Below are 16268 nucleotides of genomic sequence, written 5' to 3'. Positions count from 1 at the left end.
AACCAATGACTCCTTTCAGAAAAAGCATTCTACCATCATTCTTCGTAATTGGTATGACCTTTGGTCTTTAAATGGCCAGCTGTGTTTAGGGAGTACAACATTCACTCCCCTGGATCTGGCATCAGACATGGATGGACCCAAGATATGTCCAGTTATAGTATTGGTCCGTGAGTTTGGATAACTTCTCTTAAAGTTTGTTTCTTGTAGAATATGTACAATATGTACCTTCTGTTAGCATAAATCACACAGAAGAGCAGTCCACTTTTTAGGAAATTTTAACCTCTTGGTATTAAGGGAGAGTATATATAAATAGGCCATGAGGGAAAAATAAATCAATATATCAATAAAATAAGGGTAGGGATAAGAGAATGTAGGGAGGTGGTGCAGAAGCAAAAACAGAATTGCTTAAAAATGAAAAGAATCAGAAAAGGAAAAACATAAAATTTTAATAGTAAATATCTAAATGTAGGGAAATCCCTTAATTCCCACCAAGCAATGGAACCTACCTACTTGGGGGAGTTAGCAATGGCTAGGGTAAGATGGCATGCCCACCCTGTGAAGCAGAAACCCTATATTAGACCATCAAAAATAAAGAACAGACCCCTAAATTTCAAGCCTTATACAGTAGTAGGATTGGGAAACATCAGAGAACCACATAAAAAAATATATATTAGGCAACTATAAACAAAAAACAATATAAGTATTAGTGCTACTGTTCAGTCTCAGACAGGAGAGGTCTAAAAGATCTCCCTGCCATAACAGTACCCATTTCATATTTGAAGTCATCATCAGTAAATGCAAGTAAGCAAGTAGTAGCAAACTGTAACGCGTTCAGCAGTATCCAGGAGATGGAAAAAAGGTTCAGTCGTTATCCAAGAAGTGGAGCATTAGTTTGTCACACTAAGTAGGGATTGTTACACCCAGTGCAGACTGTTCTTAGGCTTTCACAGAGTGATGAGGATGACCCCATTTGTATGTAGCATGACAGTACTTAAGTCAAGTAGCAGGCGCATCTTCAATGTGCCTGGACATATCTAGCGGTAGGTGGATTTGTGCACCATCAAAATCAAATGGGCCTTTGAGCCATGCTTTTCACATATTTGTTACAGCAAAAACAGTGAACTCTACAGATCACATCAGTGGGCATAGCAGAGGACTGTGACATGGAGTCAGGGACCCTATGTACTGAATCTACAAGGCTGTTGTCAGAGGTTTATCCAATAGGATATTGAAGATAGCAGTGATTGTGGCTTTCAGATCTGAAGATGAAGTAGCCTCTGGCTGACCTCCAACCCTGATATTATTTCTGCAGTTGTGGTAGAGGCAACCTTGGGTAGTTTCCTGGAGGAGCTCCAAGTTTTAAAGACTTGTATGAATTTGTAGTAAGAAATCCTTCCAGAGGAAGACACAGGATCACAGGCCTGCAGGATGTGTGGGCACTATATTTGATTAAAAAACTGAAGGCCCTGGGTCTCTACACCACAAAAATACTGTGGGGGAAGAAAAAAAATAGTTAAATCATAACATATGAATCTATGATTCAATACCATAGAATATACAGTACTTGCTCATAGAATCAAGGTATATATTAGTCTGAAATGACAAGCACTGGATCTCATTACAGTGCCATTGAGAGTGCCACTGAGTTTCCTAAACAAACAAACAAACATGGTGGTAGCAAATAACAAGCTGACAAGCAAACAAAACCCCCTAATCTATATAAAAAACATTAAAATGACGTTGGTTAGCTACTGCTTACTCTCCTTGCATATTATCTAAGCTACATACAGAACTGAATACCTTTGTAAACTCATCCAAAATGGTTACATAATGACTAAAGCTTACCATACAAATGACAATTTCACTGTACAATCAACTTTAGATATAACTACATAGGTGGACCTACCACAAAATCCTGATCAATCTTTATTCTGTGTGGCTGGCCTTTGCATTACATATGTGTTTTCAGATAAATAGGAGATTGTGTAGATTGACTGTAACATGTATGTCAGTGCTTAGGTCAGTTTGGGATGGGCAACCACTGTGATTGCTTTTGTCCTGTGCTTACGGCACTGCAACCTCATGGATAGATGAACAGGGGAAACCCTGATGACGGTTCAAGCATCATCGGGGATCCCCTTTGCTCAGCCAATCACAGAGCACTAGAGGTGAATGGTGAGACTTGTCCTCATTTAACCCCTAGTGCCTAGGGATCCCACACTGTCAGGAGTCCCACAGCTGTGATCATGACATGAATGCATCAGTAGGATTCATCTTTCATTGTGGGATAACCTGTAAAAAACAAAAAAAAAAAAATTAAAAGTTACACTAAACACAAACATTTCATAAATTAATTTACCATTAAAGCCTCTACCTCTACTTTGTTTTAATTTATTTTTTATTAGCTGTTTACTGGTGTACAAATCTAAAGGATCATATCAATAAATGATTATGGAATGACCAACTGTAAAAAAACACACAGCGGCGATTTCTTGTTTGGTGTGTTGTCCTAATCTATGTTGCTACACTTCATACTTTGCCTACCATTTAGCACAATAGCTGCTTTTGTTTTTTAAACTTTGAATGTTTCAATGTACATTTTGCAATTAAGTTCAGTGTTCTCCCCAGAAAATGTTTTCAGCCGGGTAGTGGGAAGCTGACTTCTGGCAACTGCTAGGCACCTAGGCTTGGTAACAGGCGGTAAGTGCCGGGCACCTAGGCTTGGTAACAGGCGGTAAGTGCCGGGCACCTAGGCTTGGTAACAGGCGGTAAGTGCCGGGCACCTAGGATTGGTAACAGGCGGTAAGTGCAATCCCAGGTCGTGCTATGAGATGGGGGCAGGGCTGCCTGTGTCTCCTTTACATGAAGGCTGAACTGTGTGCTCACCTCTCATCCCAGCAGCAATCCTCTGAATGGATGACACAGAGCAGCCTCACTGAGATCCGTGCAGAGGATGAGAGCTGCCGAGGAGAGGTGGGCAGGGTATTCACAGCAGCCAGGCAGGGTATTCAAAGCAGCCGGGCGGAGCAACTGGCTAAAACCCTCTGGGGAGAACTATGAAGTTAATGTTAATGCTATGTTATTGTGTTTGTAGCCATATTGTTTCATTGCAATAATGTCTTTATTACCACCTTTAAATTTTTGTTCTGCATAAATATTTTCTAATCCAATTTTCTACCCTTGATAGGTCCAAATTGCATATTTTGTAAGAATTTTTTGAATGCAACATTGGGCCATTTTTTAACTATTTTGGCTTTATATGGAAGTGTGGGTTTTTTTTTTATTTTGTCATGTGAATTTAGTAGTCTTTGTGGTCCCTATATTTTAATGTGACCTTTTAAAAAAATGTGTTTATTTTGATTAAAGTTGTTTTAAAAATGTTTTAGTTTTTTGTTATTTTTTAAGTTTTTGTGATCTCCTTTACAATTTCCCAGGATCTTTTAACCTTGGGTGATCCAACAGACCCACAATTTACCAAATCAATTGTGATTGTTTTTAAGCATTTCCTTTCTATGAATTAGTGAAAGGCTAAAAACAGCACAATTGTCTTAAATCTCAGTTGTTTGATGTGCATTGTTGTGCGCCAAACCTCAGGTGTTTGATGCGCATTGTTGTGCGCCAATGCAGATCCACTATGTGCGCATGAACTTTTCAACTGCTCTTTCAGATGAAAATCCCACCGGCCACTTTTGCAGAGAAGGATCCTCATTCGGGTAAGTTTTTATTTGTATGTGTATATTATTTGTTTTGCTTCATGTGCACTCATGTATGCATTTATACGTGTATACATATACATAGAAAAGAAATAGGCAAAGAGGGTTTTTTGGCATATTGCTTAACATGCTTCAAATTGAAAAGAAAGCCTATTTGTTCCTATGATTACTGATGTCATGGGCTTGGCTTCAAGCAACATTCATGGATATCCACCTTTATGTGCTTCCACTACCAAGCTGAGTAAGTAAATATATAGTGGGGCAATGTCTAAAATGCCATTCAAACCTGCATCAAAACCCTGAAAGTGTATTTGTCCCTGGTAGTTTTATATACTAGTACTATTTGAATTGTGTAAACACCTAAATAATGCATACAATCCAGTGACTGATACAGTGTATTGATACAATATGCAAAATTAGGTTGAGCAACAACAGAACTTCTGTTAATTTCTAAGAGTGCTTAACCCTGCTTGTGAGCTTGTCAATAAATGTGGTACTCGGCAACCTGGACCTCCTTCCATCACCATCAGGTGTGTTAAAATGAGTATGCAACTCAGCTGGACAGCTAATTGACAACCTTTTTTGCCAGAAAGTGTAAGTGTGATTTTATACAATAGGGCTAGGATCAGGCAGCACAGCACAAGGAGAACAAACCTATAACACTACTAATGAACAGAAGGGTTGTGTAGAACAGTGGCAGCAAATCATGAGTGAAGTATGTTAAAGGAAAACCAAGCTTATTCGGAAAATGTCAGACTATTAAAAAAAATAAAAACAATGACAATTCATTCATAAAAGGAATATGTACATATTACATTCAAATAACAATATGTGAAAATCTGATTTTGAGAGTGGGACAAGGGAAACACAGGGGGGTCAAGTTTGGAGTGGAAACCATGCATACATTTATACTAAATATTTGTGGATAAAATAACAAAACATTTCTGAAGAAACTCCTGGGCGGTTAACCTGCGCTTAATTCGGGGTAAAAAAAAACTTGCTGATAGCATTTACCCCAAACCAGGCTCAGGGTAGCTGAAAATAAAATCAAGGGTTGCTTACCTGGTGCCGCTGGCATCCTCTAGTGTGCCGTCATCGGATTCCGTCCTCGGGCAGAGTTCTCCAGCGTCGATGCCTGTGTTCTCCTTCCCTCGGCGATACCTGTCTCTCCCTCTCCTGTGCACCCATATCACCTCACAACAATAGAAGTGCACCCCATCACCTCTCTCCCCCTCCTGCACCCCCAAATTACCATACAATAGGAGTGCAACACATTACCTGTGTCTCCCCCTTCTGTAGCCCCTCCCCCTCCTGTACCCCCATATTACCTCACAACAATAAAAATGCACCCCATCACCTGTCTCCCCCTCCTGTACCCCCATATTACCCCACAACAATGGGAGTGCACCCCATCACCTGTCTCACCTCCTCGTTTACCCTGCAATAACACCAGTATACAAAACACCTGTCCTCGCTTTTCCCCATCATTCCATGTCCCCCTGGAACAATACTAGTTCACCCCATCACCTGACACTTCCTTCATTTCTTCCTACAATAATAGCAATGCATTCTAATTACCTAACATTTCCTGAACCCCCTATATCCCCCGGCAATGTCAGTGCCCCCATCACCTGTCTTCCTTATATCCCCCTACATAACCATCAGTGCGCCCTATAATAAAAGTATGACACCCCAGAATTAACCCGACAGCGTATAATATATAAATCACACAGAGACATACTTGTTTTGCCGTGCGAGGAAATTAAAAAAAAAAACATTTTCCCTGTCTCTCAACTGCAGTTTCCCGGACTTGAAGTTTGATCCGTGAAGCCCCGCCCACTTCCGGTTTTCTGGTTGCCGTCACTTCCAGGTCCTTGTAGTGGATGGGAACTAGCGGTTACCATAATACAAAGGCATAAGTGCAGGTATTGAACCTCTATATTATTGGTGTTTAAATGTTATCAGTGGACTCTCTGTCTGTGAGCTACAGTCAACTGCTATTTGAATAGAAATTTTGTGTCTGTATGTGTATTTTTGTATTGTTGGGAGTATTTAAGGTGGGCTGCTTTGTTTTGTCTTTACTTCTGTTTCCATAAATACATTATTACTGCCATGATGTTGTTACAAAACACATACAGTATCAGAAAACAATCGTATCAGATTTCTGGTTATTGTGTTTGTTGTATTATAGTTGCACGGATGTCCTGGCTGAGAGCTGACAGCTCAGTTATGATACACATTGCTGTTACATCTAAATGTTTTACTGTCTACATTTGTTTCCCTGCTCAATACTACAGTCATTGCTGGATAATCTGAAACAATTTTTAACAAGGTGTGATTGTGATTTTGGGTTAGTAGGCCTTTATGTGTCATAGAAACTTTAGAGTGTGCAATTTAGCAATTAAAAAGCTTGCACAAATAGGATGGATCCATTGCATGGATTCTTTATGATTAATTAGATGTTCTAGATTGAATATATGCCCTGAAAAGGGAATTAGCAAGGGGTTTGTCATCAGTGTTCTGGAATGCTTGTGAAGTTACAAGCAGCACTACAACCAGCTTTGAAAGATTTATGATTTCCTGGCTTACCAATGATTTGTTGTACTATTATTATTACACAGTATTTATAAAGCGCCATCATATTATGCAGCGCTGTACCAAGTTCATGTCACTAGCTGTCTCTCAAAAGGGCTCACAATCATGTCACTACCTCAGTCATATGTCTTCAATACAGTGTAAGGCCACTTTTTGGGGGAGCCAATTAACCTAACTGCATGTCTTTATGGGATTTGGGAGATACCCAGAGGAAAACCACACAGACAAGGGGAGAACCTTTGCAAACTTCATGCAGACAGTGTCCTGGCCGACATTCGAACCTGGGACCTAGCACTGCAAAAGCCAGAGCGCTGTCTGGGCAGCCCGCACAGTGTGAATGCTATAAAGATTATGAAATGCACTCCTAAAAAATCTCCAACAGTATTGGTGACGTTATAAATGCTGATAAAAAAATGAATCTGGAATAGAGCTCGGCTATTCAGATTTGGTTTTTTTTTTGGATTTTTTTAATGTTTTGTTTTTGTTTTTTTAACTTAAATTTTTCACACCTGGCAACTGATGTTGGTCTCCTGTAATATTTCAATTCCTTTCAGATTACATTCAGTGAGATTTATTATTAAATTATTATTAAATTGCCCCTACATTTCTCTGCATTTGCCTAATATATATTGTGAGGCCTGGCAGAACACAGAAAACACCTGTAACAATCTCTTCACAGTAGTATTCTTTAAAAAAAAATGCATCATGACATTCCAGGACCTTAAAACACTTTTTAGTAGGTAAAATTGCAGACAGCTAGACATTTTGGTAGAGACATGCATTTTTAAATGTCTTCAAAAGTTTTCAGATTTATTGAATTTTTCCAAATGATAAGCAGTGGTGTTAGAAAATCAGATCACTAAATAACATTCTGATTTAGTTCAGTTTTAAAGCTGTACAAGCAAGCCTGTAATAAAGGTCTTAAATAAATAAGGGAATGAGGCTATAAACATTTTTAAATGATTTTCCTGCATCCCAGGCTGAATTCTAATTTGCATAACATTTCAGCAGCCTATTATGTGTATACTAAGGCCTGCCCCCCTCGAAAGTGACATCCAGCAGATAGTTTAGTGTGGAGCTGGCGTGTATGCATAATTAGTATTATTTACTATCAACATTCACTTGAACATCCTAGATTGCTAAAAGTCAGAAAAAAGATTTCTTTGAAGAAATTACAACCTGCAATATAGTTTTTGCCAGCACCATAGACCATGGATCACCATTGCTGCCATCACACTGACATAGATAAGTTATTTATTATTGGCTTGCTCTTTTATGAAAGCTCATTGTCTGTGTAATTAAAATGCTTTAGCCAGTTGTGTTTGAAAAAAGAAAAATAAACATCTCCTTAGCCAAACGTCTGCAGAGAAATTCACTTTGTGACCCATAGTATAGATTGCCTGTTTTTGTGTTGTTTTGTAAGCAAACACAAATTGTGTGTGTGTGTGTGTGTGTGTGCACATTACATGCCTTCCTAATAGTAGCGTTACACAACAAGGCACAGTAGCACCCACGCATGTGCATTGTAGTGCACCAAAGCACACTTACACAACACACTGCTTTGCAAATAATGGTGCATGTCCCCACCAGGGGACATGCTAATTTAAAAGTAAATTTTGTCCAAAAACGATATTTGTTTCTCTCTTAACCATTAACTGTAACAACTATCGCTAATATGAATCTGCAAATTTTTTGCTTTTTCTTGTGCCATTTTTTTGCAACTTTGTTTTCATTACATACCTTGTTTTACATTCAGTCAAACCATCACTGTATCTTTGCGCATTGCTATGCAATGCAGACAGAATTTAGCTGGTGGGAGAAGTTAACAGAGAGCTGTGTATAAGTTCTGGATCGAAAGCAAAAACCTGCAGTTAGCTCTGCAAGTATTTTGAGCTTATGTGATTGAAAGGAACTGAAATCTGATGAATAAAAGCCACAGGTCAAAGACAGTGTGATGGGGAGCAAAAGGTTGGATTTTTAGCCAGATAATACAGTGGCTTTAATTTAACCTGCTGCAGCTTTTAATGCACATGGTGAGAAGCACATAGTGTGCAATGATATCAAAATAGGCAGTTTTAGCACAGGAGATGACTTGTAAAACTGTCACGTTTTTAGGTAAGGCTGGAGTTCAATTTTAAGCTTTAGTGACATAGTGGGTTCAGTTGAAAAAAGAAATCAAGTCCATCAAGTTCTACCACTAGGGAAATAAACATATCCCAGATATAAAACCCTATAAGACATAGTTGGTCCAGAAGAAGGCAAAAAAAACCTGGTACAATTTGCTTCAACAGGGGAAAAAAAATTCCTTCCCGATTCCATGAGGCAATCGGATGTTCCCTGGATCCAACAGTCACTGTTATTTTTACTTTAAAGCCTTAATACCCAGTTTTATTCTGTGCTTCTAGAAAAACATCCATCTTTTTCTTAAAGCAATCTGTAGTGGTTGCTAAAACTACTTCCTGTGGGAGCTGATTCCACATTTTCACAGACCTTACAGTGAAGAATCCCTTCCTGATCCGGAACTTAAACTTCTTTTTTTCCAGAGACAAAGAGTACCCTCTTGTTCTTTGTAATGATCTCAAAGTGAATAAGGGGGAAGAGCGTTCTCTATATGAACTGTTTATATATTTATACAGGGTGATCATATCCCCCCTTAAATGTCTCTTCTCAAGGGAGAATAGATTCAGTTCAGCTAATCTCTCCTCATAGCTGAGTTCCTCCATTCCTTTTATAAATTTAGTTGCCCTTCTCTGTACTCTCTCCAATTCCGCAATGTCCTTTTTGTGAACCGGGGCCCAAAATGGACTGCGTATTCCAGATGAGGTCTGACCAATGCTTTGTACAGGGGCAGGATTTTGTTCCCACCTCTGTAGTCTTTTCCTCTTTTAACCACCTGAGCGTTACACTGATTTCTAGATTTCTGTTCCAAAAGCGTCACAGGTTTTCATGAAATTTTTTTTTTAAATTGTAGACCTGTAACTTACAGAAATATGTCCGAATAGGGTTCTAGTAGATATCATGAATGAACCGACGCTGGATTAGCACAGCGGGACCAGGTAAGTGGGGATTTTAGTGTAGGCGAAAAAATACGGGGTTAACCAAAAGAGCAAAAATATTTAGTGCGAGAAATTACGGGCTTAGCGGTTAGGGGGTTAATACAAAAAAAGTACTTTACTAGCTTTAGATATTGCAGCTTGGTATTGCATGCTGTTATTAAGTCTATGATCTACCAGAACCCCCAGATCCTTTTCCATTTCTGACTCCCCCAAATGTATTCCCCCTAGACAGTATGAATCATGCATGTTGTTAGCCCCCAAGTGCATAATTTTACATTTATCTATATTAAATGTCATTTGCCACTTGAGTGCCCAATCAAACAGTACATCCAGATGTAGATTATAGACATCCTGTATGGACCTGATTCCATTACATAGTTTGGTGTCATCTGCAAACACAGAAATGGTACTTTTAATCCCAAACTCTACATCATTTATGAAGATGTTAAACAGTAAAGGCCCCAACACTGAACCCTGGGGTACACCACTAAAACCCTTACACCATTAAGAGTATGAATCATTAATTACAACTCTCTGTATGCGATCTTTAAGACAATTCTCTATCCATTTACAGATTGACTTTTCTAAACCGATCAACCCCAACTTGCATATTAACCGTCTGGGAGGTACAGTGTCAAATGCTTTAGCAAAGTCCAAGTACACTATATCAACTGCTATTCCACTGTCTACCTGTTTACTTACTTTCTCATAAAAAGAGAGTAAATTTGTTTGACAACTTCTGTCTTTCTTGAAGCTATGCTGACTATCACTTATAATATTATTTTCTAGCAGAAAATCCTCTATGTAGCTCTTTATCAAACTCTCTAAGACCTTTCCAACTATGGACATTAAACTAACAGGTCTGTAGTTACCTGGTAATGACTTTGCTCCCTTTTTGAAGATAGGAACCACATTTTACTTACGCCAATCCATCGGTACCTTGCCAGTGACTATAGAGTCTCTAAAAATTAGAAATAATGGCTTTGAAATAACTGAGCTCAGCTCTTTGAGGACACGTGGATGTAATCCATCAGGTCCTGTTGCTTTGTCAACCTTAATTTTTCCCAGCTGTTTCTCAATTATATCAATTCTGAGCCATTGTGACTCATTTAAGGCAGTGACATTGCTATTATGAATTTGGACTTGAGCTCTGCCATTTTCCTTTGTGTACACAGAGCTAAAAAGTGTTTAGTAAATCTGCCTTGTCTTCATCCCCAGTTACCAACCTAGCAACATCCTTTAAAGGGGCCTACATGCTTAGATCTGAACTTTTTGCTATTAAAATATGAAACATTTTGGGGGTTTGCCTTACTTTCCTTTGCAATCTGTCTTTCATTTTGAAGTTTTGCACATTTTATTATTATTATTATTATTATTATTATTAAACAGGATTTATATAGCGCCAACATATTACGCAGCGCTGTACATTTTATCTCCTTTTTACATCTTTTGTTATATTCCTTATAGGTTTAAATGATAAAGGTCATCCTTCATTTTTAAATTTTTGGAATGCCTTTTTCTTGTTCCTTATGGCTTTTTTAACATCAGCTGTAAGCCACATAGGTTTTAATTTTAGTCTCTTAAACATAATACCCATTGGAATATAATTTCCAGTTTGCTTTTGTAGAACAGACTTGAAACATTCCCATTTTTGTTCTGTTCTTTGAGGACAATATTGTCTCCCAGTCAAAGTCACAGAGAGCCGCTCTTAATAATGGAAAATCTGCTCTCTTAAAATTAAATGTTTTTATCTTTCCTGTTTTTGCTTCCTGTTTACAGCTTACATTAAATGAAATCAAATTATGGTCACTGCTACCCAGATTCTCTTTTATTTGCACATTTGTTATAAGCTCTGCATTGTTAGAAAGAACTAGGTCCAGCAGAGTATCATTTGTAGTTGAGGCTTCTTTAAACGGTACCATAAAATTATCTTGTATTAAATTCACAAATTTCCTCCCTTTTGCTGTTCCTGTAGTGCTATTACTCCAGTCAATGTCAGGGTAGTTGAAATCTCCCATGAATAAAACACTTCCACTTTTTGCTGCCATTTCTATCTGTGCTAGTAGTTGATTTTCTATTTCTTCCATAGCACTGAGGGGCCTATAGCAGACTCCAATCATTAATTGTGTGTTATTCAACTCCAACCATTATGCCTCAACCTCATCGTTTGTTCCCTCCGCAATTTCTTCTTTCACAATTATTTTTAGATCACTTCTCACATTCAGACAGACACCACCACCCTTTCGCTTGACTCTGTCTTTACGAAAGAGAGTATACCCAGGAATATTGACAGCCCAGTTATGCGAAGAACAAAGCCAGGATTGAGCAATACCAACTATGTCATAAATCTCCTCACTCATTAAGGCTTCCAACTCCCCTATCTTGTTTGCTAGGCTTCTAGCATTGGTTAACAGGCTCATAAAACCATTAAAAAACCATCCCCTAAATCTTTCCCCAGCACAGCAGACCCCCTTTCATTTAGGTGCAAACCCTTTTTGGCATACAGGTTGTACCTCAATGAAAAGTCAGCCCAGTGCTCTATGAACCCAAACCCTTCCCTTCTACACCAGGACTTAAGCAATGGGTTTAGCTACCTAAGCTCCCTCTGCCTTTTCTTTGTTGCGCATGGCACAAGCAATATTCCAGAAAACATAGCCTTGGAGGTCCTTTTCTTCAACTTGAATCCTAGTTCCCTAAACTGATTTTTAAGGATCCTCCATCTTCCATCTTACTCCCCTTGTCCAGCCCTGCTGCTGCTGGGTTTCCCTTAGCTTAGCACCCAGGAGTGTCCCAATTGAGGCTCCCACTCATATGCAGAATCCACGGGGAAGCTCATCGCTCTAGTCCGCTATAAAAATGAGTTCTGCGCTGCTGCCTTTGCACAGGCCCTGCCACCCGTGGGACCGAGCTCCCCCTTGAAATACCTCAGCCACTTGTGCTCTCTTCCACTCCACTTCTCTGGCCTTGGCATCTAATAGAGTCAGCAGTTCTTCAACCTCTGCCATGGTCAGGTCACAGTGTGGCTTCCAAGCTGTCCCACTCCTTTTGCCAGATTGATCTTCTTCCTCCCTTATTTAACACCTTCCTCTCTTCCCCACCCCCGCCTCTCTTCTTAACGCTATTTTTTTTTTCCATGATGTCAAAGTGTTTTAAAGGGGAAAACGGAGTTGGAATGTAGTAGCATAAAATGGTAGGTTCCCTTCCCTGTAAAATGCCTCATAGCAAAACTTAACTTCAGTTAAAACAAGGGTTCCAAGCAGTGTTTTCGTTTAAAAAAAAAAAAAGAAATTCTGCTGAGCATACAATGTAACACAATAGAAAAAGGATACAGATATGTAATAATCAGTCTGAATATCCTCATATGCTGCAAGTGAGTAGTTTCTATTTACCATTCATATAATCATAAATTATAATATAATACATAATTATAAATCATAATTATAAAAAATAATGAAATAATAGACCACTTGTAATTTATGTAATGTAATTTATCAAAAAAAAATATTTTTATCAAAAATGTCTCTCTGAAATTTAGAACAGATTCTGGACATTTTTAGTAGACATCCCAGGTGTGGTAGATTTTGAAGCAAGGTGCTGCACAAAGTCCATCACAGTCAGGACAGTAGAACCTGGTTTCTTTGTGTTTCTTCCTTCCTCTGTCATCGGTCTTTGAGCAGCAAACCACGCACATCCTTGTAGGTGCCACCTTTTTCTGGGTTGATGGGATATATTCAGTGAAGTGATGACAGGTCAGGAGTTCTGGGTTAACAACGGTGGAAGCACGACGTCCAGGTCTATTTAAAGCCACTGATTGTGTTTGGCGGTTCTTGACTATGGATTCGAAAACTTGCAAAATGAAGTCTGAATGATTCACAGGCCTCTGACAGTTTTTTTTTGTACAGAATGTAGGCATTCCATAGGCAATGCTCAACTAAATGCCTGAAAATCTTTTTGTAGTACTTCCTTTGCTGTTTCCTCATCGCTGGGTAGAATGTCATGGCTTGGTCAGCTCTGTCGACACCTCCCATAGTGTTGTTGTAGTCAATCACCACCTGTGGCTTCATCACTTCTTTCCCACGTTTTGTGTGTACCAGAACGGTGGAGGCATTATGGATAGTATTCATCAGGCACACATCTTTTGTGTCATGCCATCTCAGGGCCATCATTTCGCCTTTCTGCCAGGCAACAATTTCTCCTGTATTCAGCTTCCCTTTTGCAAACAGTGATGGCAGGTTGCGCCGGTTAGCCCTAACAAGTTCATAGGCATCTGTTCTGTGTTGCAGAAGGAACTCATAAAACTCAGGAGAGGTGTAGAAGTTGTCAGTTGTGACACAATAGCCCTGATCTAGCAATAGCTAAATGAGGGATAGCACTGAAGATGTTGCCAATCCATAATGGCTGTATCTAGGGTTGAATTGTGTCCCTTTTCCAGTGTACAGTACCGTATTCCAGATGTAGCCAGATGAGGATTCGCACAGCTTTCATGCCAAATCGTGCCATCTTTGATGCAATGTACTGCACCCACCTAAACCTCCCCTTGTAAGCCATTAGATTTTCGTCAATGCTGACATCTCTTACTGTCACATAGGTTTGCTGGAAATTTTGTAGAATCATCTGAGACACTTCCCAAATTTTCTTGAGTTTTGGTGCAGGATGGGTAGTCTCATCAAATTCTTCATTGTTTGCAAAGTGCAGGTACATCATTATGAGGGAAAAGCGAAGTGCAGGTACTTCATTATGAGAGAAAAGCGGTATTCTGGCATGACTGTGCCAAAGAATGGAGTGGTAATCATTCTTGGACCAGTACCACTTCTGCATGGGTTTGCCCACAACTTCCTGCAGGATCCCCAAGCCCAAAAAACAGCCAACCTTCATAAAACAAAATAAAAAAGGTATTTTAGGATATGTTCTTTTATAGTGTGAAGGTTGCAAGTAATATGTTAGCAAACACAGAGCAGCATATATGTTTGCACAAAAAAAATAAATTAGCAAAAAATTTAGCAAACACAGAGCAGCATACATGTTGGCATAAAAATGTTATAAAAAGTTGGCAAACACAGAACAGCATACATGTTTGCATAAAAAAAATTAGCAAAACATTTTTAAAAGTTAGCACAGAGCAGCATAGATGTTGGCATAATTTTTTTTTTAAAAAAGTTAGCAAACACAAGAGCGGCTTACCTGTTTGTCTCCGCAACAACTTTTTCGATAACTTCATTGGTCAAAAACAACTTCAGGTATGCCAGGGGGTCGTCGCATTCAGCCTCAATTTTCATCCTAGGTGCACCGGTGAATGGAAATCTTGGCGGTGCTGCCTGGTCTGCATCAAGGTCAATAGGACACCATGTGCGCACAGCACTGACCTCAGGTCCAGAATCGTCGCTCAGTTCACTTTCGCTGTCTGATGACAAATTTCCTGGTGAATCGCTATCATTTGATTCCACAAGGGACTCCAAATCGCTATAGCTTCTTTCAAATTCCTCCAAAACAGCGCTTGTGCCGGCGGGATGCCTTTTGGATGCCATGTGGTCTCCATCAATCAGTCTGGAACAATCAAGGTCAAAGACAAAGTGATGAAATGATACATTCAGGAAGTGATTTATAAGCCATCAAAAGGACAGATCAAGGTCAGGGCTAATAATGGGCAAAATGTAAATCAGGGCACTGGGCAATGATGCTTGGTGCACTAAAATGTGTTTTGATACTTTTATTTTGTATTTTTATGTGTTTTCACTGTAAAAAAAAAAAAATTTAAAAGCAGATTAAATAGTAAGATGTCACATCTTGCTGGGTGATGCGGTGGGGATGTCCCCGCCCTGCTCACTCCACTGAGACCACCAACAAAGCTGCTCGCATCACCTGAAGGCTGGGGGCGTCACATTTTCCGAGTGATGGGAGCAGCTATAGTAAATTCCGGGGGTGATGCCAGCGGCAAATCGCTGTGCAAATCGCTGGCATCACCCCCTGAATTTACTATTGGTGATGGCATCCGCAGTTAGATGTGATGCACCATGCAGAAATCCTGCATGGTGCATCGCAGCTAAGTGCGGATGCGAGCAGCGGCGTGGCGGGGACCCGGGTGGCATTTAAAAGCAGATTACTCAGCGGAGAGGCACCCCAGCATCACAGCGGGATTGTCCGATCGTCGCTGGAGCGCGGGGCAGAGGTAAGAGGGGCTCCCAATATTACCCCGAGTGTGACTTGGGGTTACCGCTTTTTGCATGTTTTTTCCACCCCGAGTCACACTCAGGATTACCGCTAGGGGGATTAATCCATTTAATACAACCTGGGATCATAGAGCGCAAAGTCACATTCAGACTACTGGGCACTGATGAGTAAGCATATGAATCATACATGGCATGAACCCGTATGTAGCAAAATCAAAATTGTATGTTATTTATAACTGTGTACCAGGATAGAAGACAGATCTCCCTAAACCGTGAATACCGACAGTTGGAAAGAAGGCGTACAAGTATATAGAAAACCCAAATAAAGGGCAAGGAGGATATTAAAGTACTTAAGTTCCACTTTTAAAAATGTTCTATTAGTCAGGTCATTATTGCAGAAAGTGACATGTCATGGTCATGTTCCTTCTGCAGTAATCCTTTTCCCTTCTACAGTAATCCTTCTTACCTGCCTGATTAGTCCATCAACTGCCAAAATACTACCTGCAAACCTGGTTTCCCTTGTACTTGCCTGTACTGAATGCCTTTGTGGCAGTTACATTATCCCGACCTGGCCAATCAAGCTGGCTGAAGAACACAAGGAGGAAGTAAAGATGGAAATAGATGGCGGTGCCCTGTGAGGGAACATGCACAGGTGTGTATTGTGGGGTGTAGTTATGATTTGACTAAAAATCTCCTGAGAAAAAGATATAGGACATAACAAACAATGAGTGATGGGG

At 39.7% G+C, this 16268-nt stretch overlaps 1 protein-coding gene across 4 annotated transcripts in view; it reads left to right on the top strand.

Moving 5' to 3' along the window:
* Positions 1-5550: 5550 nt before the first annotated feature.
* The window catches only part of USP49 (ubiquitin specific peptidase 49), a 63586-nt gene continuing 52868 nt past the window's right edge, over positions 5551-16268 (top strand). For all 4 annotated transcript variants that reach the window (XM_072424076.1, XM_072424059.1, XM_072424038.1 and 1 more), the window contains exon 1: positions 5551-5638. The gene's annotated coding sequence lies outside the window, so the exon portion shown is untranslated. The remainder of the gene's footprint in view (positions 5639-16268) is intronic.

Source organism: Pyxicephalus adspersus, chromosome 1 (genome assembly GCF_032062135.1).
Source record: "Pyxicephalus adspersus chromosome 1, UCB_Pads_2.0, whole genome shotgun sequence".
NCBI lineage: Eukaryota > Metazoa > Chordata > Amphibia > Anura > Pyxicephalidae > Pyxicephalus > Pyxicephalus adspersus.
This window is presented reverse-complemented; position numbering and strand designations above follow the sequence as displayed.